A 24,168-nucleotide genomic window follows, 5' to 3' on the forward strand; every position below is an offset into this window, starting at 1 on the left:
GATTAGAACCTATGACCTCTCACTCCCCAGCCCATGCTCTTTCCTGCTTATATTCTAGAGGGGGAAACAGACATTAATATAAATAAAATTGCAGATACATACATATATGTTGGGGGAGGGGATTAATTAAGACTGTGACCAACTTGATTAGCTTGTATCTACCCCAGGGCTTATAACAATGCTTGACACACAATAAGCGCTTAAATACCAAAATTATTAATAAAGAGAATAAGTCAGGGTGACACAGAAGGGAGCTGAAGAGAAGGAAAGATGCCTTAGGGAAGGCCTCTTGGGGGAGATGTGCCTTCAATAAGACTTTGAAGGAGGTAGGGGCAGAGGTATAATGATGCATACGTAAGCGCAGTGCGGGGAAAGGGTGAGGTATGCTGATTGGCCCATGTGGTTGGTTTCTCCTATGGGGCCATGGAGAGAAAGGGGCAGAGGAAGATGATGAGTATTGCCTCTCATCCTTCAGGCCCTAACCATAATTTCCCACTCTTCCATTTCCTCTTTTACTCCTCCTCCCCTTATCTTCTTCCTCCTTCCTGACGTCTCACCTGCCTTTTTCTAGTTCAGAACAAAGTTTGTTATTTATATTTATTAAATGCTTATTTTGTGCCAAGTCCTGTTCTAAGAGCTGGGGTAGATACAAATTAATCAGGTTGGACATAGTCCCTATCCCACATGTGGCTCACATTCTTAGTCCCTAATTTTACAGATGAGATAACTGAGGACCAGAGAAGTCAAGTGACTTGCCCAAGGTCACACAACAGACAAGTGGCAGAGCCAGGATTAGAATCCACGTCCTTCTGACTCCTAGGTCCATGCTCTATCTACTAAGCTACACTGCTGGGCAGGGAACCTATCTGTTAATTCTGTTATTGTACTGTCCCAAAAATCTTAGTTTACTTCTCTTCGCACAGAAAGTGCTCAATAAATTCCATTTATGGATTGACTCCTTGGAATTTCGGCTCCAAAACAGCCTTTGAAGAGATGCCAATTCACAGACCACTAGAAACAGACTAGTTGCATGATCTCCGAGGGTTATTCCCATAGCCTCCTTCCTGACCTCCCTGCCTCCAGCCTCTCCCATCTTCGGTCCATGCTTCACTCTGCATGTGTGCAGTCTTGTGTACATTCCACCTAAGGCCCAGGAAACTGGGGTACCTAGCCATTAATTTAAAGCAATTTAAATCCATGCTGGAAGTCTTGTCAGCTGTAGAGACGATTTGTGCTAATGGAAAACAACAGATAGCCATTCTCTTTAAGTAGACCGCAGGAGGTCCAGAGTCAGAATCATGCTTTTGTTTAAAAACCTTAACTTAACTAAGGTTTGACCTGGCTAAAACACAGGTTTCAGATTTCATTCCATAGATTTAGCATTCAAAATGCATCCTGTCCTGTGTATTTTTTTTCTATCAAGATCAACTCAGCCCCCAGAAACTCCCCCAAATGAAAAATACATCAGAACTACAGACTTATACATCAGAGAAGAATGGAAGCAACATTTTCAGTGTAGTTACAGTCTCATAGGAGAAGAAAGATAAGCCCGTGCAACAGATCATGAATGCAGACATCCCTTAAGTGAGTGAGACAGACTGAATTTGAACTTGGCCGTCAAACAAGGATCTGTGAATTGGATATTGTTTCCCAGTTGGTAGTGAAGAAACAAGAAAACTGGCACTTAAACAATCCAGAAATAACCAGCTGGTGAAAATGCATTCTGTCAAACACTGCACCACCTTCAACCATTGAGGAAATGCCATTCAGCCATTGAATTTATTGAATCTGTGGAGCTGAAGGAGATGGTACCAGTAACATCCTTTGATCCATACCCCACTGCTAGCAACCCATAAAGTCAAATGTTGCTTGTTTGGCTGCTGATGTCAATCAGACAATCAATATGTGTATTGAGCTTCATTCAGGTTTTTTTCCAGCAACTGATCACAACTGCATCTTTTCCCTTCCAACTGTCATGTTATTGTTTGGTGCATATTTCCAGCCATCAGAAGGATCTACATTGTGCAAGGCAATGAACACTAAGAAATGTGTGGTGTGCAGACACAAGGATTTTCTGCCTAAGAGGGCTTACACAAAAGCAGGACCACCTCCAAGGGTTTGAGCCCCTATGAGCAGGGCAGAATGATCATTTAATATCCTTCTCTCCACCCCGCCAGACCTCCTGCCTTGCTCTTGCCTCCACTTCTCTGCTGTGTGACCTTGGGCAAGTCACTTCACTTCTCTGTGCCTCAGTTCCTTCATCTATAAAATGGGGATTAAGACTGTGAGCCCTGTGTGGGACCAGAGTTGTGTCCAACCTGATTTTCTTGTATCCACCAAAGCACTTAGTACAGTGCCTGAAATATGGTAAGTGCTTAACAAATAGCACTGTTACTAGCCTATATATAGGGATAGGCAGGCTCTCTCTGGGCACAAGCTCCCTTGCTTCCACTGCCAATATGCCACAACAATTTAAGGCTGGGGCTACAAGCAGCAATTCCTCCCCCACTGTACCCCATTCTCCCACCAGATACACCTCTAGGTGTCTTTAATTACTTCAGTGCCCAGCCTGTGTGTCAAGTAATGTTCATTCATTCATTTTTACTGTATTTATTGAGCACTTACTGTGTGTACAGCACTGTTCTAAGAGTACAACAAAAAAAAAACACAGACATTCCCTGCATATAACGAGCCTACAGTCTAGAGGGTTCTAAGCGCTGATGGGGGAGGTACACATTTATCAGATTGGACACAGTCCCTGTCCCACATGGGGCTCAGAGTCCAATTTAAAAAAAAAAACAACTTCTGCTGTGATTGTGGCTGCCGTTACCTCATCTGTAAAACAGGGATTAAGATTGTGAGCCCCATGTGGGACAGGGACTGTGTCCAACCTCATTAGCTTTTATCTACCTCAGTGCTTAGTACAATGACAGCACATAGTAAGTGCTTAGCAAATACCACAGTGATTATCATTATTCCACCTCTTTGGTGTTTGGGAATTCTTCCTGCAGCATTGCCTAGTGGAAAGTGCAGAAGTCTGAGAGTCGGAAGATCTGTATTTTATTTCTTGGCTGTTGAGTGATGTTGAGCAGGTCAATTAACTTCTCTGAACCTCAGTTTTCTCATCTGTGAAATGGGGGCTCAATAGCCATTCTCCATGGACTAATGGAGAGGGAACAGGCCTAAGAGTCAGAGATCTTGGGTTCTAATCTTGGATCTGCCACACCGAGCTGTGTGACCTTGGGCAAGTCACAACTTCTCAGTGCATCAGTCTGTAAAATGCAAATTAAATCCTACTCCTTCCTACTTAGATTGTGAGCCCTATGTGGGACAGGGACTTTGTCCAATCTGACTAAGTTGTATCTACTCCAGCGCTTAGAACAGCTTGGCACATAGAAAGTGCTTAAACAAGCACCATTTTTTTTTTAACAAATTGGGAGCCCTATTTGGGACAAAAATTGTGTCTGATCTGTTTATCTTGTATCTTCTCCACTGTTTAACTCAATGCTCTTAATACATACCAGAATTATTATTACTATATTCAGAGGCTCTGTTTGTTCCTAATGTCAGTAATCCTGTAGGATGCAAGTGGGCAGAGAGGGAGTTTACAATCCCCATTAGATAATATGCTCCTTGAAAGCAGGGATCATATCTACCAACTCTACTGTACTCTTCCAAGTGCTTTGTACGGTGCTCTGCACATACAGTGAGCACTCAGTATACCATGGATTGATTTTTTTTAATTACAAGGGAGTAGGAAAACCACACTTTTACTGAAGCTTACCCATACATCTCTCCTGCCACACCCTGGATACTGTATAAATAACTCCCTTTAGAAAACAGCTGTTTTGTATTTTTTTGTTTTTTATTCAACATACTGCCAGGTTTGACCATTCATCAAGTGAAAAATGATGATTTTACTATTGACAGGTCCCAATATTATTTTCCTGGTGTCTCATTTAGGGGAAGTCCTGCCAACAGTTCTTTTCAAACAATGTGGGTTACATTTACACTCTCCCATGCTTTTCATTTATTATTTCTGAAAAATTAGAACTTCACACACTATTGAGTTCAATTTGAAGAATAAATTCTCATTTGGAAGAATGCCTGGGAAAAAAAATGTTGGATAAACTATTTTAAATTAGTCATAAATTCCAGTTTCCTATGTGCTTGTCCCAGAGAGACTCAAACTTAAAATGTAACAAATTTTTCCTGCTCATAACAGTAGGAGACATGTTAAGCAGACTTCCCCATTCTCTAAAAATTTGCAAGCTAAAAGAAACAACCTCACAGTAGTCATAGTGAATATGGGAAAGAACTAACAGGACAGGAACACAAGCATACCAGTGGAGTGGAAAAACTAGCTAAATAAGCAAATAGGGTTTCTCTAATAACATCAGCAATATTGAAATATCTAGCCAGCATAATGTGGGCAATATTTACAATGCTGCACTAATAATTGTGGCATTTGATAAACACTATGTGCCAAAGACCATACTAATAGCTAGGGGAGATACAAGAAAATCATGTCAGCCTCAGTCCCCATCCCAAGCAGGGCTCCCAGTCAAAGTAGGAGGAGAATGGGTATTGAGCCCCTACTTTACAGTTGAGGAAACTGAGGCAGAGAAGTTAAGTGACTTGTCCAGGGTCACTTGACACAGCAGGCAAGTGGTGGAGCTGGGATTAGAATTCAGGTTACCAGATTCCCAAGTCTCTGGTCTTTCCACTAGACCATTCTGCTCCTCTACTCCAATTTACTTAACATTTCATCTCTAGGGACCAAACATAGTTTGCTGCATAAGGACATCAGTAGATAGAGTGCAAATTATAAAAATCATTTCAGCTAACCAGAGGAGGAAAAATTCACATTACTGGGTCACCAGTGGTCCTTTCAGCTGCCTGGAATTCAGTCTAGGAAAGTGGCAACAGAACATTTCCATCATAGGATTGCGTGATGACTGCTCTTAAGTAGATAGATACAAAACAAAGGATATGAAAGAAGTTTGGGTTTTTTTGTTATGTTTTTGGTTGGTGTTTGTGTTTAACCAATCAAAGGATATTTAACTCTAGAGAGGTGAAGAGGAAAAACAGGTTTTCTATTTTTATTATGGGTTCACTCAATCTTGTGAAATCCTGTTGGATTTTAGCCGGAGGTTGGGGGTGGTTCTTGCCTTTACTAGATCAACATTGTTTTTGGACAGAGCTGATAGTCCCAAGAGGATCAGTTTTCACATGTCACAGAATTCAGCTCTCTGACAGAGTAAACTGATTTTGCTACTGGCCCGGTGAGGATCCTGTTTTGGAGAAATATGCATACACTTTTTTGCTCTGCTTTTGCCACATAACCTTGGTGGTGTTCCTCAGAAATTTCACCTTACAATAAGCAGTTCTGGAGCACAATCTAAAATTTAGGAAATACGAATCAGTTTTTATTTGAACAATTAGAATTCTTTAGTCTCTGTTACTTATTAAATTAACCATAATTCACATTATACTGTCTAAACTGGTTTTTCTTTCAGTCAATCATATTTATGAGGTGCCTACTGGGTGCAGAACATTTGGGGGAGTTCAAAAAAAGCAAAAAAAAGTAGAGGACCTACTTTGAGGGCTTTGATATCAAACTGTGATCTATTTAGAAACTTTCCATTATAATAGGTATGTTTTATTTTAAACACGCTAGGCTACCTCTAGATCAGAAGGGTTTACCTCTAGAGAATTCTTAGAGACTTATAAAGTATGGAAGGGTCACTTAGAGAAAGGGTATTTGGTTAGAGATTAGAACACTTGCAATTCTAATCTTGCATTTGTTTATAACTCACAAGTCACAAATTATTTTTAGATTATCTTCAGTCCCAGCACCTCTAAAATTGGGATACTGAGGCTTATCACCTTTCAGCCTCAATGGGTGTAAAGAAGAACCAGCATTTAACTTACCCCAGTTCCATAGCACCTATATAAATATCATTATTCTCTACTATTTCCCCTATCTGAACTTAATTTTAATATCTGTCTCCCCCTGAACACTGGTAAACTCCTTATGATAAGGGCAGAGATTGTGTCTACCAACTCTGTCATATGGTACTTTCCCAAGGGCTTAGTATAATGTTATGCACATAGTAAGTATTCAATAAATGTCATTGATTGATTTATTCAAACCCCCAGAGGCTCACAATCTGTGAATGAAGAGGGGATTGGTGACAGGTGCATAAGGAAAGGCCAAAAGTAACACAAAAGTCAAAGGCATTAATAAAGAGGAAAGGAACTACACTCTAGCAACCAATCATATTCACTGTTTATTGTGTGTAGAACAATGTTCTAAACACTTGGGAGAGTACACTACAACACATTTCAGACTCCTCATAGCTCAAACTGACAGCCCTAAAAGTCACAGATGAGAAAACTGTGGCCCAGAGAAGTAAAGTGATTTGCTTGAGGTCACACAACAGGCAAATGGCAGAGTGAGGATTAGAACCCAGGTCCTCTGACCCCCAGTCCTATGCTGTTTCCACTGGATCATGCGGCTTGTAGGCAGGGAATGTATTTATTTTTACAATGTACTCTTCTATGCACTTAGTACAGTGCTCTGCACACAGTAAAAGCTCAATAAATATGATCAACTGACTTCTCACGACTAATTACTATTTGTTTTTCATTTTACGTTATTTGTTAAGTGATTACTATGTGTCAGGCACTGTACTAAGAGCTAGCATAGATACAAGAAAAATCAGGTTGGACACAATCCTTGGCCCAAATAGGGCTCACAGTCTTCATACCCATTTTACAGATGAGGGAACAGAGGCATAGAGAAATTAAGTGAGTTGCTCAAGGTTCTACAGCTGACAAGTGGCAGAACTGGGACTAGAAACCACGTTCTCTGACCGCTAGTCCTGTACTATTTTTTTTTCTTGGTATTTGTTAAGCACTTACTATGTGCTAGGCCCTGTTCTTCTCTTTCCACTAGGCCACAGTGTATCGCTGTTGCAAATGTACTATTTACTCCTGGTTAAGGGATATTTAAGATGCTTAGTATAGTGCTCCACACATAGGAAGCCCTCAATAAATATGATTGATAATGCAGATGCTTCTTTATATAGTAAATACTTTTCTATACAAAGGAATGGTCCATGGAATCTGTTATAATAATAATAATATTGGTATTTGTTAAGCGCTTACTATGTGCCAAGCACTGTTCTAAGCACTGGGGGGATATAAAGTAATCAGGTTGTCCCACGTGGGGCTCACAGTCTTCTTCCCCATTTTACAGATGAGGTAACAGGCACAGAGAAGTTAAGTGACTTGCCCAAGGTCACACAGCTGACAAGCAGTGGAGGTGGGATTAGAACCCATGACCTCTGACTCCCAAGGCCGTGCTCTTTCCACTGAGCCATGCTGCTTTCTCTCCATTATATGAGAAAGACCACACCATTACCTTGGGGAGGAAGTTGAGGTGATTAGCTTTCTTCTATTGGATGCAAGACCCTCTGGACATGGGTCCAGCATAACACCTCTGATAACTTTCTTTCTGCACCTCTCTGGGATCACATGGCCCAGAGTGGACAGAGCCTAGCTCTGGGAGTCAGAAGCCTTGGGTTCTAATCCCAGCTCCGCCACTTAACTTGCCATGTAGACTTGGGTAAGTCACTTAATTTCTTTGTGCCTCATTTCCTTCAAGTACAGATTGAGGATTCAATACCTGTTCTTCCTCCTACCTAGACTGTGAGCCCCATGTGGGACCTGACTATCCCGCAAGTACCCCATTGCTTAGTATAGTGCTTGGCACATAGCAAGTGCTTAAAAAATACCACAATTATTATTAGATCAAGGGACAGTGGAAGCAAGTTCCCCAGACATTCTCAGGAAGAATCAAAGCAGCTATTCTGGACGTCACAGAAATGGTGAAGCAGTCACAGTGTCTGTCCTTTTTCTGGGATGGTTCTGATTGGAAAAGGCTGGCTGTGCATGCAGAATGTACAAAATGGGAAGCAGCATGGACACTTTAGTTGGGAATTAGCCAGCAACAGAATTTCTGCAGTCAGATCTCTCACCTCTCGAGGATGCTGATAATGGTGGCATCTTGAAATCTGTGGCATTTCCTCAATGCTCCATATTTTAAAAGGGAACCTATGAAGGTGATTAAGCAGGAAATTCCATGCTTCCTTATAGATTATTTTCATTCTTTACTGTGCCTACCCATCCCCATTAATATTGTCAGTCCCTAATGGACCAAAGACACATTCTTAGCTGAATCTCGTATCATCACCTCAGTGTTACTACAGGGCTTTAAATTCACATAGTAAATGTTTCAGAGTGTTTAGTGTTATCAAGAGTAGAAATAACAAAACTAGCAACAGTAAGTAAATCCAAAGTAATTCTTAAACAATATACAGTGTATCTGAAAGACCAAAATGGTCTCAACTAGAAATACTCACATTCCAAACAGCATGAAAGCTATTCATTGCCATGCAAATTATGGCCCTTATAGTATACTAATTAGGAATTTAAAGGATTTCAGTCTGATCATGATTAAAATACTCAAGACAACTACTAAAGAAAACTACCATATTTCTTCAGCATTTCTGATAAGCTTTTATTTTTAATAAAGAGAGGAAAGGGATTTCATTTTTGATAAGCAGTGTTGCCTCCATTCATTCATTCAATCGTATTTATTGAGTACTTACTGTGTGCAGAGCACTCTATGAAAATATGCCTTAATCCCACTGAATTATAGGTAAAGACTCTTCTGAAGTTAAAACCATATCAGAAGATTAATAAGTTCAAGTTCTATAAAAGATCCCCATATATTTACAATTTGAATTCAATAAATACAATCCACAAAAGCTGATTCCTAATGAGAATGGCTTTTGGTATAGAAATACCCTATAGTGTGGGGCTAGGAAAAACATAGTGGAAAGAGCACAGGCCTGGGAATCAGAGGACCTGGGTTCTAATCCCAGCTCTGACCATTACCTGCTATGTGACATTGCCAAGATCCGCCCTACATTGCCAAGATCCGCCCTTTCCTCTCCATCCAAACTGCTACCCTGCTCATTCAAGCTCTCATCCTATCCCGTCTGGACTACTGCACTAGCCTTCTCTCTGATCTCCCATCCTCGTGTCTCTCTCCACTTCAAGCCATACTTCATGCTGCTGCCCGGATTATCTTTGTCCAGAAACGCTCTGGACATATTACTCCCCTCCTCAAAAACCTCCAATGGCTACCGATCAATCTGCGCATCAGGCAGAATCTCCTCACCCTGGGCTTCAAGGCTGTCCATCACCTCGCCCCCTCCTACCTCACCTCCCTTCTCTCCTTCTACTGCCCAGCCCGCACCCTCCGCTCCTCCACCACTAATCTCCTCACTGTACCTCGCTCTCGCCTGTCCCGCCGTCGACCCCCGGCCCACGTCATCCCCCGGGCCTGGAATGCCCTCCCTCTACCCATCCGCCAAGCTAGCTCTCTTCCTCCCTTCAAGGCCCTGCTGAGAGCTTACCTCCTCCAGGAGGCCTTCCCAGACTGAGCCCCTTCTTTCCTCTCCCCCTCGTCCCCCTCTCCATCCCCCCGTCTTACCTCCTTCCCTTCCCCACAGCACCTGTATATATGTATATATGGTTGTACATATTTATTACTCTATTTATTTATTTATTTATTTATTTTACTTGTACATTTCTATCCTACTTATTTTATTTTGTTGGTATGTTTGGTTCTGTTCTCTGTCTCCCCCTTTTAGACTGTGAGCCCACTGTTGGGTAGGGACTGTCTCTGTGTGATGCCAATTTGTACTTCCCAAGCGCTTAGTACAGTGCTCTGCACATAGTAAGCGCTCAATAAATACGATTGATTGATTGATTGATTGATGTGACATTGGGCATGCCACTTAACTGCTCTGTCTCAATTTTCTTATCTGTAAAATTGGGATCCAGTGCCTGTATGCCTTCCTACTTAGACTGTGAGCCTCATGTGGGACAGTGACTGTATCCAACCTGATTAACCTGTATCTACATCAGCACTTAGAACAAGTCTTGGCAAATATTATGCCACTTCAATCCATACTTCACACCAATGCCCAGATTGTCTTTGTCCAGAAACGCTCTGAGCATGTTACTCCCCTCCTCAAAAATCTCCAGTAGATACCAATCAACCTACGCATCAGGCAGAAACTCCTCACCCTCGGCTTCAAGGCTCTCCATCACCTCGCCCCCTCCTACCTCACCTCCCTTCTCTCCTTCTACAGCCCACCCCACACCCTCCGCTCCTCTGCCGCTAATCTCCTCACCGTGCCTCGTTCTCACCTGTCCTGCCGTCGACTCCCAGCCCATGTCATCCCCCTGGCCTCGAATGCCCTCCCTCCCCACATCCACCAAGCTAGCTCTCTTCCTCCCTTCAAGGCCCTACTGAGAGCTCACCTCCTCCAGGAGGTCTTCCCAGACTGAGCCCCCTCCTTCCTCTCTGCCTCCTCCCCCCTCCATCCCCCCCGCCTTACCTCCTTCCCTTCCCCACAGCACCTGTATATATGTATATATGTTTTTATGTATTTATTACTCTATTTTACTTGTACATATTCTATTTATTTTATTTTGTTAATATGTTTTGTTCTCTGTCTCTCCCTTCTAGACCATGAGCCCACTGTTGGGTAGGGACCGTCTCTATATGTTGCCAACTTGTACTTCCCAAGCACTTAATACAGTGCTCTGCACACAGTAAGTGCTCAATAAATATGATTGAATGAATGAATGAATGCGCTTAATACCACAATTATTATTATTAAATCATTTTACTCCTAAGTACCTCACCTATAAAATAAAAATAATAATTTATCCCAAATTGGCCTTATGGGGACATTTTGAGAAGAAGCTTGCAAGACAAGCTTGTTGATGGCTTAATGGAGTTAGAACAATAAAACATCCAGTCCAGGATTCTGTATGACAGTGGCAATCAGATACTGAGAGTAAAAGTGTGATAGCCTCTTGGACAACCATTTTCATGACTTTGGATATGCTTACGGGAAACAGCCTGGTCTACTGGAAAGAGCACAGGCCTGGGAGTCAGAAGGACCTGGGTTTTCATTCCAGCTCCACCAATTGTCTGCTGTGTGACCTTGGGCTAGTCACTTCATTTCTCTGGGCCTCATTACCACATCTGTTCAGTGGGGATTAAGACTGTGAGCCCTACGTAGGGGGACAAGGACTGTGTCCAACCTGATTAACTTGTATCTACCCCAGCACTTAGAACAGTGCTTGACACATTGTAAGTGCTTAACAAATACCATCATTATTATTATTTTCCTATCCCATATGTGTCACTCGTCCCTCTACATACCAAATATTCCCTCTAGTATCCCACTATGGATCTCACAATCATAATTGGCTCCAAAATCGTTTTGAACCTGCTGATACGTAAGCCTACTCCCCTTTCTGGGGTAATTAATTTCCTAGGCTTTTCTCTATCTCTTGTATGAAGAAAAGTGTTATTTTGTTCCAAATCTTCCACTTTAACTTTCAGTGGGTGTCCCTTAGATCAGAGGGTATTATTGTTCAACCTCTGAGACGAACTTCTTGGTGGATCTGTAGAGTTGCTAATACAAGACATGCTAATCAGCAATGAGATCCTGGAATGCAGTTAGCTCATACACTATCAAAGCAATGCTCACAGAAAGACAGCTCCTCAAAGTGAGACATATGAGGAGAATGTATGATAGCAGTATACCCAAGCAACTGTTATATGGGGAATTGAAAGGGGGCACAAGCTGACCTTGGAGGACTACAATTGGAAGAGGGATTGTTCTCCTTAAGGAATGAATTTGTGAAGAACGGAATACCAAGAGGCAGTTTCTCTGTGGACATATTATTATTATGATTATGAGTATTATTATTATTATTATTATGGTATTTGTTCACCATTTACTATGTGTCAAGCACTGTTCTAAGTGCTGGAATCGACACAGGTTAGTCAGGTCAAATGCAGTCCCTGTCCCGTATAGGGCTAAGAGTCTAATTAGAAGGGAGAACAGGTATTAAATCCCTATTTTACAGATGAGGAAACTGAGGCAAAGAGAAGTTAAATGACTTATCAAGGTCATATAGAAGGCCCTTGCAAGAGACAGGATTAGAACTCAAATCCTCTTACTCCCAGGACTGTGTTCTTTCCCCTAAGCCAAACTGTTTCCCAGCAGCAAAGATCTATCTTTTAGCGTAAACAATGCAGGAGGGCATATCAATCACACAGCAGTATTTTCAGCCCCTCTTTGCACTCATAAATAGAATTTCACCATTGAGAGCATAATCTTTGAAAATGAAAGACAGTGACACAATGCAATATGACTCACCTACGGTATAGTTTTGCCAGTAACCAAGTGTATTCTTAAAACATCAATGCAGCTCCATGGTAAATTTTGTTATGTTTTCAAATAAATTCTAAAATCACACACTTTGGCCACATGCAGAGGAAATTAAGTATTAGTAACTGTTTTTATCCACCCCTATTGTATTTAAAATTACCTTTTTCATGGTGTGTTTTACCAGGGGGGTGATAAATCACACACAATATGCCATTTATCAGCCCCTCAACACAATTATTCATAACTGAGCAGCTTGATGTGCTAGGAGGGAGACTACAATTACCAACATTTTGCTCTTTGCCTGTATTAGTGTAACCAAGGAACTAGCAAATCCAATTATCTAGGTTGAAGGGGGTTAGGGGAAGGAGGAGAGCCATAACCCTCCTATCTTTAGGGTAGAACTCACAAGCTGTGGAAATTCTCATGTTATTGAGACTGAGCCCCGTGTGAGACGGGAACTGTCTCTAACCTGATTAATTAGGTTAGACCCTAGCACTTAGTACAGTGCCCAGCACTGTAATTGACACACCGAGAAGTGAAGTGACTTGCCCAAGGTCACACAGCAGACAAATGGTGGAGCTAGGACTAGAACCCATGACCTTCTGACTCCCAGGCCTGTGCTCTAATCACTACTCCATGTTGCTAACCTGACCAAAGTCACACAGAAGCCAAGTGGCAGAGGCAGGATTAGAATTCAGATCCTCTGACACCCAGACCTATGTTCTTTCCATTAGGCTATGCTACTTCTCTGACAAGTATGCTGGTAAATTGCTTGAGGGTAGGTATTGTGTCTATTAACTCTGTTTTCTTCCAAGTGTTTACTACAGTACCCTGCACAGAGTAAGCTCTCAAATACTTTTGAATGGCTGATTGACTGTAAAGGGTGTGGGATTTAAAGATGGTAAGTCATAACCTCTCCCCCATCAAAGTAGATTGGACACAGTCCCTGTCCCATGTGGGGACCCCAGGGTTTTGCAAAAAATACATCCCTCCTATTAAAGGATACTCTGGTATATGCCCATTTTTGAAGTAAAATTTCATTGCCTTCTTTCCTTCTGTGAGCTGCCTTTTCCATCACTCCAAATGTCTCTATTTTTATAGCTGAGCATTTTCCAACATGTTTTCTACTCTCGACCAGGAAAAGCAGGTTTTAAATAAATGAATGGATGAATGGCCTTTATAAATATAGAATTTCTTCTTAGTTACACAAAGCTGTTTTCTCTTCAGTAATGACTGTAGTTTGGCAGTAAGTGGTGAATTTACAAACACCTTATTTCTATTAAGTCAGGTTTCCCTTTATGGTATGCACAGTTTATTTTTTTTTCTGTTAGCAATGAATAAATGTACTACAGAAATGAAACAAAAGCGACTAATCAAAGAGCAATGTCTAATTACTAGAGCTATCCTAATTGTGCCAGTTATTCACAATGAGTTTAAATCTCCCTCCATAATGATAGGGAGAAGAGAGAAAGAATAGGTGGCAGAGGCTGGTGGGGGGGGGGGGGGGGGGATGGAGTAGAAGAGAGGGTGGAGAAGTAGAGTCGAGTATGATGGGAGAAGGAATGAGGATAAAAAAAAGAGCCTTTTTCTGTTCAACCTCCCTGTTTGTTCTCTTTAGCCAAGCAGTACATAATCGAAGAGGAGATGGTCCTTTGGCAGCCAACTGCTTCCATGAAAGAGCAAAAAACATTTCTTCCCACTTCTAATGGGGCATGGATACTCCTTACCAGAGGGTGAAATACCACTTTTGCTGAATTGGGGGAATGGTCAGCCCTTGTGACCCTTGTCCCCTGCATAGGCTCCATCATGCCCCAAGGGAGAGTTTTCAATGCTCAAGGCACAAATTGGGGGGACCCTTGGGAAGAATCACTTTGCTTATACTCCTGATCTGAATTTTCATTTGCCAATCAAAACAGATTTAATCACATTGGATCCCTCTAGTGAGGCAGGGAGAATGATGAGGAAGGGAGATGAGGCCCTGAATAAACATTAGAGCATTTATACTAAAGTCAATATCAGTCTTTTCTGGTCCTGAGAAGACTTCAATTGTATTGCTGGATGATAACTTCCCTCCACTCCATCCCATCCTACATTTCTGCTACCAAATGGAGTGGCACTGACTAAGACGGTTTATGAAAAACTTTCTGGGTAGGTCACAAATCACTGTGACATTTTAGGATTTACTATATGCTAAGCACCATACCAAGTGCTGGGGAAGTTAAAAGATAATCGGGTCCCACATGGCTCTAAGTGGGAGGGAGAACAGGTACTGAATCCTCATTATGCAGATATGGGTACCGAGGAACAGAGAAGTTAAGTGACTTGCCCAAGTTCCATAGCAGACAAGGGGCAGAGCTGGGATTAGGACTCAGGTCACAGAGCTTCCACTTGTGTTCCGCAATTGGTCTTACTCATAACAGTGACTGAGGGCTAATGGAATATCATCCTAACTCTAGACATCTATTGTAGAACAAGATGTAATGTGGTGATTTATGAGGGTGGAAGAGGAAAGGGAGTTAGTGAATGGATGGTGGCTCTCCATACTTCAACAGATCTTAATATAAGTTGTCAGTCACTGTATAATGTTTGCTGTAAAGAGTCTAGACTGTAAGCTCTTAATGGGCAGGGAATGTGTCTAACAACTCTGTTATACTGCTCTCTCCCCAGTCCTTAGTATAGTGCTCGGCAAACAGTAAGTGTTCAAAAAATGTCATGGACACACCAATTCGTGTCAGGAACAGATTGACCTCAGGGTCAGAAGCTAAAAACAAGTTACTTTAAAAGAGTTTTCCATGGCTAAGATGTATCAGAACACATTTTTCACAAATACATTTCCACGCTTCATATGGTACAGCTTATAGACCAATGGACCAATTGAGTCATTAGCTTCTCACTATTTCCTGTACTCATCTCACTCTATTCCCTGCTACTGCTTGCCCCTCTTTCCTTTACGCCTTCATTCTGGGTTGCTCTCCTGCCAAATCATACCCATCTTCTCTTCAAATTTTCCATGTACTTCTCTTTCTATTCAGTCACAAATCAGACAAATATTAAAACTACCATTCTTATTGCTACTTAAATATATAATTTTTTATGGCTGAATTCAAAGAATTCAGAAGCCAAGTGTCAATTTAATGAACAAGAGTTTGAACAGAAGTCAGGCCACTGGGCTCTGAATGTAACTTTGACACAGAAAGAGGCACTGATGGCAACTCATTCCAAACCCAAATAGAGTAATAGAAGGAAAATTAAAAAGTCACCAAGGAAGAAACAGGCGACTATGGAAAAGATGCTAATAATCATATGGAGGAGTACGGTGAAAGGGAACCAAAGGAAAAGATGGTGAGAAATTCAGGAAGCTTTTCAAGTTTATATGAAAGGTGATTCAACAAGACAATGAAAAGGGTTCAGAAAGAAGTTTCAGCAAAGATAAAGGACATTTTGAAGAGTCAAAGTGTTCTATACTGAAAGACAATATTCCTTTGGAAATGAAAGACAAAGTGAACTAAGTATGTCTAAATCATGCAATGCAATCCTACGTCACAATGAGTTATATTAGAGAAGCAGCATTAGTGAAAAGAGCACGGGCTTGGGAGTCAGAGGTCGTGGGTTCTAATCCCAGCTCTGCCACTTGTCAGCAGTGTGACTTCGGGCAATTTACTTAACTTCTCTGTGCCTCAGTTACCTCACCCGTAAAATGGGGATTAAGACTGTGAGCCCCAAGTGGGACAACCTGATTACCTTGTATCTACCCCAGTGCTTAGAACAGTGCTTGGTAAATAGTAAGTGCTTAACAAATACCATCATCATTATTATTATTATTATTACATTTGGCCAAATGTCAATCTGGAGCTAGTCCTAGAAGGAATTTGCGAAAGTGAATAGTCCATTTGCACTGTGAAATACAGCTAATGTCCAATTTGAAAGGTAGGGTTCCATTTAAGACACTGGCAAAGCAGTTCAACATATTTATCCTGAAAATTCTATCATCATACGAAGGAACTCTTCCCACAAATACACCATGGTTTCACCCAGATTATGAAAAAACTGTCAAAAACTGTATCAAAATGGATTTTATCAGGAAAAGCCATATTCTGCTCAGTATATTCAACTACTAACCACACCTTAAGCAAAGCAGCATGGACTAGTGGAAAGCACACAGGCCTGGGAATCGGAGGACCTGGGTTCTAATTCCAGCTTTATAATTTACCTGCAGTGAGACTTTGGGCAAGTCGTGTCACTTGTGTGCCCCAGTTTCCTCAACTGTAAAATGGGAATTCAATACCTGTCCTCCCTGCTACCTATGAGCCCTATGTGGAAGAGGGACATGTCTGACCCAATTAACCTGTACCTACCCCAGCAATTAGACCAATGCTTGACACACAGTAAGCACTTACTATTATTATATTATTATCTGCTCCCTCCACCAACTAGCAGAAAAATGGTGAGGACACCTAATCTAGGTTTGCTTTGGGTTCATCAGTTACCAAGAGTTATTCAACTTAGAAGACTTTAGCAATGTTTTCAATGTGCTCAAACTGAATTTGAAGTGGCCTTTCCAGACTGACAGATTTGAAGTGCAACTATAACAAAAATAACAACATTCAACAGCCTATGAGTCAAGCAGGGCAGCATAATTTCCCTAAAGCTCTCTTGTGTAAGCTTATTTCAGCAAACTAAACTCAAAAAAAAAAAAAAATCCCTCCCTTGACCCCACGGCACTTGGATTGGTAAACACAATCCCCCGCCTACAATTAGTTTACAGTCTAGAAGGGGAGACAGACATTAATATAAATAAATTATGGCTACATACATAAGGGCTGTGGGGTTGAGGGAGGGGTGAATAAGGGGTACAAATTAAAGTGCAAGGGTGATGCAGAAGGGAGTAGGAGAAGAGGAAATGAGGGCCTAGTCTGGGAAGGCCTCTTGGAGGAGATGAGTAACTTGCCCAAGGTCATGCAGCAGACAAGTGATGGAGTCAGAATCCAGGTCCTGTAAGCTCCTTGTGAGCAGGGAGTGTGCCTACCAACTCTGTTATATTGTACTCTCCCAAGTGCTTAGTACGGTGCGCTTTGCTCACAGTAAATGCTCAATAAATACAATCAATCGTATTTATCAAGCGCTTACTGTGTGCAGAGCACTGTACTAAGCGCTTGGGAAGTACAAGTTGGTCACAGATACAGACGGTCCCTACCCAACAGTGGGCTCACAGTCTAGAAACAGTGGGCTCACAGTCTAGAATTGATTGATGCTTAAAAGGCAATCACTGAGATGATTAATAGAATTGTGATTTCAATTCTGTAGAGGAGCAATGAACTAGACAGAGATATGTGAATTCAAAACTTAGCAGAATTGTTCTTTACTTCAAAGACAATACTTGCTATAAAAATCAATAAATCTATCATATTTGAGCACTTACTGTGTGCAGAGCACTGTATTCTCCCTTGGGAGAATATGGTATAACCAAATAACAGACATTTCCTGCCCACAAGGAGCTTAAAGTCTGGAGAATTCTATCCATGAGTGGGAGCATCACTGAGAGAGACTCTCATGCACATACTAGCCAAAAAAATGCAGTCCTGCACCTGTTTTAGGCCCTTGCTGTTTGGTGTCTGAATACTGCTCTGAATACTGGCTAAGAGGGGAATTTCAAATTCCTGTACTGCAAGTAGGACATGCAATTGAGTTGTTTTTGCAGTAGTGGTGATGGTTTACCTGGAGCCAGCCACATCCTCTTGTCCAGTCTCTCTAGGCACAGAGGCACGTATTGCAAGACAACCAGTAGTGAGAATGGATGCAGTCCATACTGACCAAGCAGACTCTGAGACTACCCCATCAGCCACTCACCACATGATCCTCATCATAACTAAGAAATGAAATTTTTAAAAGAGCAAATTAAAGGGATAATGAATAAAAAAAATTAAAGCAACAACAAATAAAACATTTGAAAATTATAATGCTATAAATAATCTTGGAGTTATAAGTACAATTTATTCCTAATTTTTTAATCTTACTGAAGGAATTGTGTTTTGTTCACTGTTCTTCCTACTACAAAGTCAATGTTCATTGGCTAAAAAATAATCAGGAAAATGCTAAGTCTTCCCCAATTATTAAGCAAGGATTCTAATTAAACTGAAGTCCATCTTGTAATTTAAGAGATGCAATAAAATGTTGCAAATGAATTATTAGAAGGAGCATGTTGTTGTAACAGCTTAGTATACCTGTAGTAATTAAATCCATTACTGGGTGCTTTTAAACTATCTTTTTTCTCTTGTCCACAAAAATGTTGGTGAAATTACTTGCAATTATGAGTCACTTTCATTATGACTATCCATAATTATTTTTCATAGCAGAAATGTTTTACAATTAATAAATGGAATGAACAATGATATTGTGCTCATACAATGATAAGACTTCAGTCTGACAAATTCCAAATACTCTGAAGGACAGAGACAGCTAAATGAACCTCCAATTTTCCAACTGAAAATTCATTTCATCCAAAGAGACATGTACTAACCAGGAGCATGCAATCTATAGGGGAAGACAGTCACTAAAATAAATGCTGTGTACTAAGCACTTGGGAAGTTTGAAACAGAGAAGTAACTTGATCCTTGCTCACAAAGAGCTTATGCTCTTTAGTAGGAAACAGAAAAATCTTTACAAAAAGCAAAGTAATTGAATGCAAATATAATAATAATGGCATCTGTCAAGGGCTTATTATAATAATGATGTTATTTGTTAAGCGCTTACTATGTGCCAAGCACTGGGGTACATACAAGGTAATCAGGTTGTCCCATGTGGGGCTCACAGTCTTAATCCCCATTTTACCAATGAGGTAACAGGCACAGAGAAGTTAAGTGACTATTTGCCCAAAGTCAAATTAGAATGGGAATTAGGAATGGGTCATGGGTCATGGGAATTAGAACCCATGACCTCTGACTCCCAAGCCCGTGCTCTTTCTATTAAGCCTCACTGTTTATTATGTGTCAAACACTGTATAAATCACTGGGGTAAATACAAGATCATCAGGACAGACACAGACTCTGTCTCCTATGGGGCTCACACTCTAAGTAGGAGGGAGTAGGATTTAATTGCCATATTACAGATGAGGAAACTAAGGCAGAGACAAATTAAGTGACTTGCCCAAGGTCATGGCAGCCAAGTGACAGAGTTGGGATTAGAGCCCAGGTCCTAAGGCTACCAGGATTGTGTTCTGCTCACTAGGAAATGCTACTTCTCTCTACATAGAAATGCAGATGATGGAGAGTAACCTCACTGTAGGCAGGGAATGTGTCTGCTTCTTGTTGTACTGTGCTCTTCCAAGAGTTTAGTGCATTGCACACAATAAGCACTCAATGAATATGATTGAATGATAGGACTGTCAGTTTTGCATGATTCAGGGTGCTGGAAAGTCATCAAGAAAGATGGATTTTAGGAGGGCTTTGAATGAGGGAAGAGCTGTGGACTTGAGGAGAGGTAAGGTTAGAGGCTTGGGGAATAGCTTGGATGAGGAGATGGAGGCAAGACTGGGGAGAGTGAAATACACTAAGAAGGTTAGCTTGAGAAAAACAGAGAAAGCTGAAGAGTCAGGGATAAGCTGGTGGGGAGAGTCAAAGCAGAGTGTGATGATCAGTTAATCAAATTTATTATTATTAACAAAAATAATAATAATAATGGTATTTGTTAAGTAGTTACTATGGGCCCAGCACTGTTCTAAGAGCTGGGGTAGATACAAGGTAACAAAGTTGTCCCACGTGGGGCTCACAGTCTTAATCTCCATTTTATAGGTGAGGTAACTGAGGCACAGGGAAGTTAAAGGACTTGCCCAAAGTCTCATAGCTGATAAATGGTAGAGTAAGGATTAGAACCCACAACCTCTGACTCCCAAGCCCATGCTCTTTCCGCTAAGCCATGCTGCTTCTTTACTGAACACTTAGTGTGTGCAGAGCACTGTACTAAGAGCTTGGGAGGGTACAATACAACAGAGTTGCTAGACACATTCCCTGCCCAAACTGATGAGGGTTTTATAGGGTACAGATGGACTTGGGAAGACAAGGAGAGTGTTGAGGTGTGAAGAGTGTGCTAAATGAAGCTCCAAGAATTGAACCTGTGCAAAAGCAGGCAGAAGAGATTGGAGTGAGGAGATTGGAGTAAAGCAGCATGGCATAGTGGATAGAGCATGGGCCTGGGAATCAGAAGGTCCTGGGTTCTAATCCTAGCTCCCCCATTTATCTGCTGTGTAGCCTTGGGAAAGTCATTTCACTTCCATGTGCCTCGGTTACCTCATCTGTAAAATGGGTATTGAGACTGAGCCCCTATATTGGCCAAGGACTGTGTCCAACCTGATTAGCTTGTATCTATGTTAGTGCTTAGTACAGTGCCTGGCACATACTAAGAACTTAACAGATGCTGCTTTTATTATTAGAGGCTGGTGGCAGGGGACCATCAAAGAGACTGATGTAGTCAAGCTACAATGTGACCAGGGGTTGAACAAGAATACAACCTCTTTGGGTGGGAATGGAAAGGACAGATTCAGAAGACATCATTAGGATGAACCAGCAGGACTTGAAAGCAGACTGAATATATGAACAGAGGAATAATAAGAACTCCAGGATATGAGGCTGAGGGCTTTGAGGATAAGGAGGACAGTGGTGCTTTTGACAGAGTTGGAAAAATTAGGAGGAGAACTGGGTTTAAGAGGAGGTAAAGTGAACAGTTCTGCTGTAGATACTGACCTTAGTCATCATGAGGACAATAAATAAACCTTAACACATCATGAGGGCAAGAAGTCTTAGTTGAAAAGAAATGAATTCTGGCAAATTGTCCTCCCTTGTAGAGGGAGGGGTCAGGATAATGGAGGGAAAATGAAATGAAGTGGTTTCTCATTTATCAAGGAAAGAATTCCAAGACAGATTAATTTTATGATCTCTAGGGACATTCAGACCATGAAGACCTTCTGAACCTACATTCTGAGCACCAATCACAATCTCAGCCATCCCCTTGTCAAATAAAAGAGATAATGAAAATTTATGAAAAAGAATAAAGTGAAGACGTATATGTTAGCATAGGACTTCGGAAGCAGAATCCTCCCTCTAGGATAAAGGACGTTTTTGTTGAACCGTGTCATTGCTTTCTGCAGCTACTCTAATGATTCTACTTCTTGTTGCTTAAGCCGAATATCAATAAACAGATCTGAATCTAATTCACCCCATTCTAATGGAAACATATTCCTTGACAACTCTTTTACTTCAGTTTCTAAATTAACTTGTTAACACTCATGAACAGATAAGCTTATGTTCACTATATAGAAAGAAAGATAGCTTTGGAGATGAAACAAGGCTGAAGAAATAGAGCGTTAGGAAATGTTCATTTAAATTGGAAGCACCCTAAATGGTATTTTCCTGCCCTACATTAAGCACCTCTGCTTACTGGAAATTCACACACCTGTCATATATACCTGAGAACCTATGTGTAGTAGCCCAAGAATGGGTAGTTCCCCTAGGCCCTAACCTCCTTGTGGGCAGGGAACATGTCTATCAACCTGTTATTCCCTTACTGTTATTCCCCCAGTAAGCACTCTATAAATACAATTGATTGATTGAGTTGCGACAATTTTGAGGTGAAACTGCATCACATACCTTGTACTGAGTAGATAAAAGTGAATCAGGCCAGACACAATAACTCTCCCACATGGGGCTCATAGTTTAAATAGGAGGGAGAATGGACATTGATTCCCAATTTTATAGATGAGAAAACTGAGGTCCAGAGAAGTTAAGTGACTTGCCCAAAGTCACACTGCAGGCAATTGGCAGAGCCAGGATTACAACCCAGGTTCTTTGACTCCCAGGCCCAGGCTCTTTCCATTATACTACTTTCCGATTAGGGCACGAAATTTCTCTTCACCCATATGGCTTAATTATGAGGTGCATGCATGATTTGGGGTTTGTCATAAATTAAAAAAGGGGTTCTCACCCTTTTATGCCATTTCCCCTCTACGTTACTTCAGTGATATTTAGGAGATTTACTTACTGCTATGAAAAAAATGCTTTGTCTCTTTCTATATTGTATTTTGAACGCACAGTGAGAAAAAAAAATCTGTGTTTTTATTTTTATTTTATTATTTCAATAATCCTAGATGCCTTCTGGAGATATAGGTCCAAGGCAGTTTTCATCTTCATGAAATCCAGGATAAAGGCACTCTACCTGACAGGACTAGAATCTAGAGCCTGGGACCCTGCTGGATTCATTCCTTTGAATAATGTATAAATGAAATTGGTAACAAAATGATTTCTCATGGAAAAGGAAGAGACTAGACACCAAACCCATCAGCTTCACTACTGAACAATGATTTTCTTAAAAAATAATTTCAAAGACTTCCTCACAACTTAGCCTCAAAGGGTTCTTGGAGTTTATACCTTTGTTTAAAATCTCTCCATTGAAGTTACCTTTAAGTGTTTTAATTACTGCTCCATTCATTCATTCAGTTGTATTTATTGAGTTCTTACTGTGTGGAAAGCACTGTAGTAAGCGCTTGGGAAGAGTAGGGTATAACAATAAAGAGACATATTCCCTGCTCACAGTGAGCTTACAGTCCAGAGGGGGAGACAGATATATAATATAAAAAAATTACAGATATGTACATAAGTGCTGTGGGACTGAGTGGGGGAGGGGAATGAATGAAAGAAAGCAAGTCAGGGTGACAGAAGGGAGTAGAAGAGGAAAGGAGGGTCTAGTCAGGGAAGGCCTCTTGGAGGAGATGTGCCTTCAGTAGGGCTTTGAAGGTGGTGAGAATAATTGTCTCTACCTGTCTCTACCTTGCTCTAGCTATCTGTGCCTTTCAGTAGCCCCAAAAAACAATGCTTTATTTGAGTCTCCTGATAAGAAATCTACAGTGGACACAGGGCTCAGGGGAAATTTCTTTGATTTGTCAAAGGGTGGGCTCTGAAATCACAGTGTTATGTTAGGTAAATCGATTGTGTCTTACTGGGATGCCACTAAATAGAACATCAGCCTAAAGTGGTTTTTAAATAATTGATCTCTGTTTCTATTTTTAATGGTGATGAACAGAACTCTTACTGACCTGTGGTGTTCACAAGGATCAATTTTGCTAGCTGCTCATTATTCTCACAGTCATTTTCTTAAATGCTCTCACCAGGGCTAATTCACATCTACATCCCAGCCAGTGAGGGAAACTGGTTATAAGATTAACAGATTCTTGTTTCCTGAAAGAGGAAACTGCAATTAAAGGGGAAGAAATTCATCAGGGCTATTTTCTGGGAGAAAAATAAAAAATGGTCTGCCTGTGTGCTGCTCTTTCATAGTCCTCTCAATATTTTTCTTGGTGGGGAGAGGGAAAAGCTTTAGAGGAATAGAGGGGGATATTTCCCTGTAGAAAAGCTGTCTGGTTTTGAGACCCCATGATACTAGTGAACAGCTTGAAGGTAGCCCTTTCTGGGAACTGGGCCTACCCAACTTAAGGCAAAAAGATTCCCCCTTATCTGTCAGAAGCGTGATCGTGTCATTATCTGGCAGGCTGCAGGGTAAGACCCTTCAGGAAGGGATCTGAGAAGAGTTTTCTCCCCTTCTCATGCATCCCCAATTAAGCCCTCTTCCCCCCACTCTCTCCCCATTCTACATCTCTGGTTCTGTACCCTTTGGACATTTGATATTCACCCCACTCTCAGCCCCATAGTATTTATGTATGTGTACATAATTTATTTAATGTCTGTCCTCCTCTGGACTATAAACTCGTGAGCAGGGAACATGCCTACTAACTTGTTTTGTACTTTCCCAAGTGCTTAGTAAAGTGCTCTGAACACAGCACTCAATAAAT

This window comes from Tachyglossus aculeatus, chromosome 7 (genome assembly GCF_015852505.1).
Source record: "Tachyglossus aculeatus isolate mTacAcu1 chromosome 7, mTacAcu1.pri, whole genome shotgun sequence".
NCBI classification, from domain to species: domain Eukaryota; kingdom Metazoa; phylum Chordata; class Mammalia; order Monotremata; family Tachyglossidae; genus Tachyglossus; species Tachyglossus aculeatus.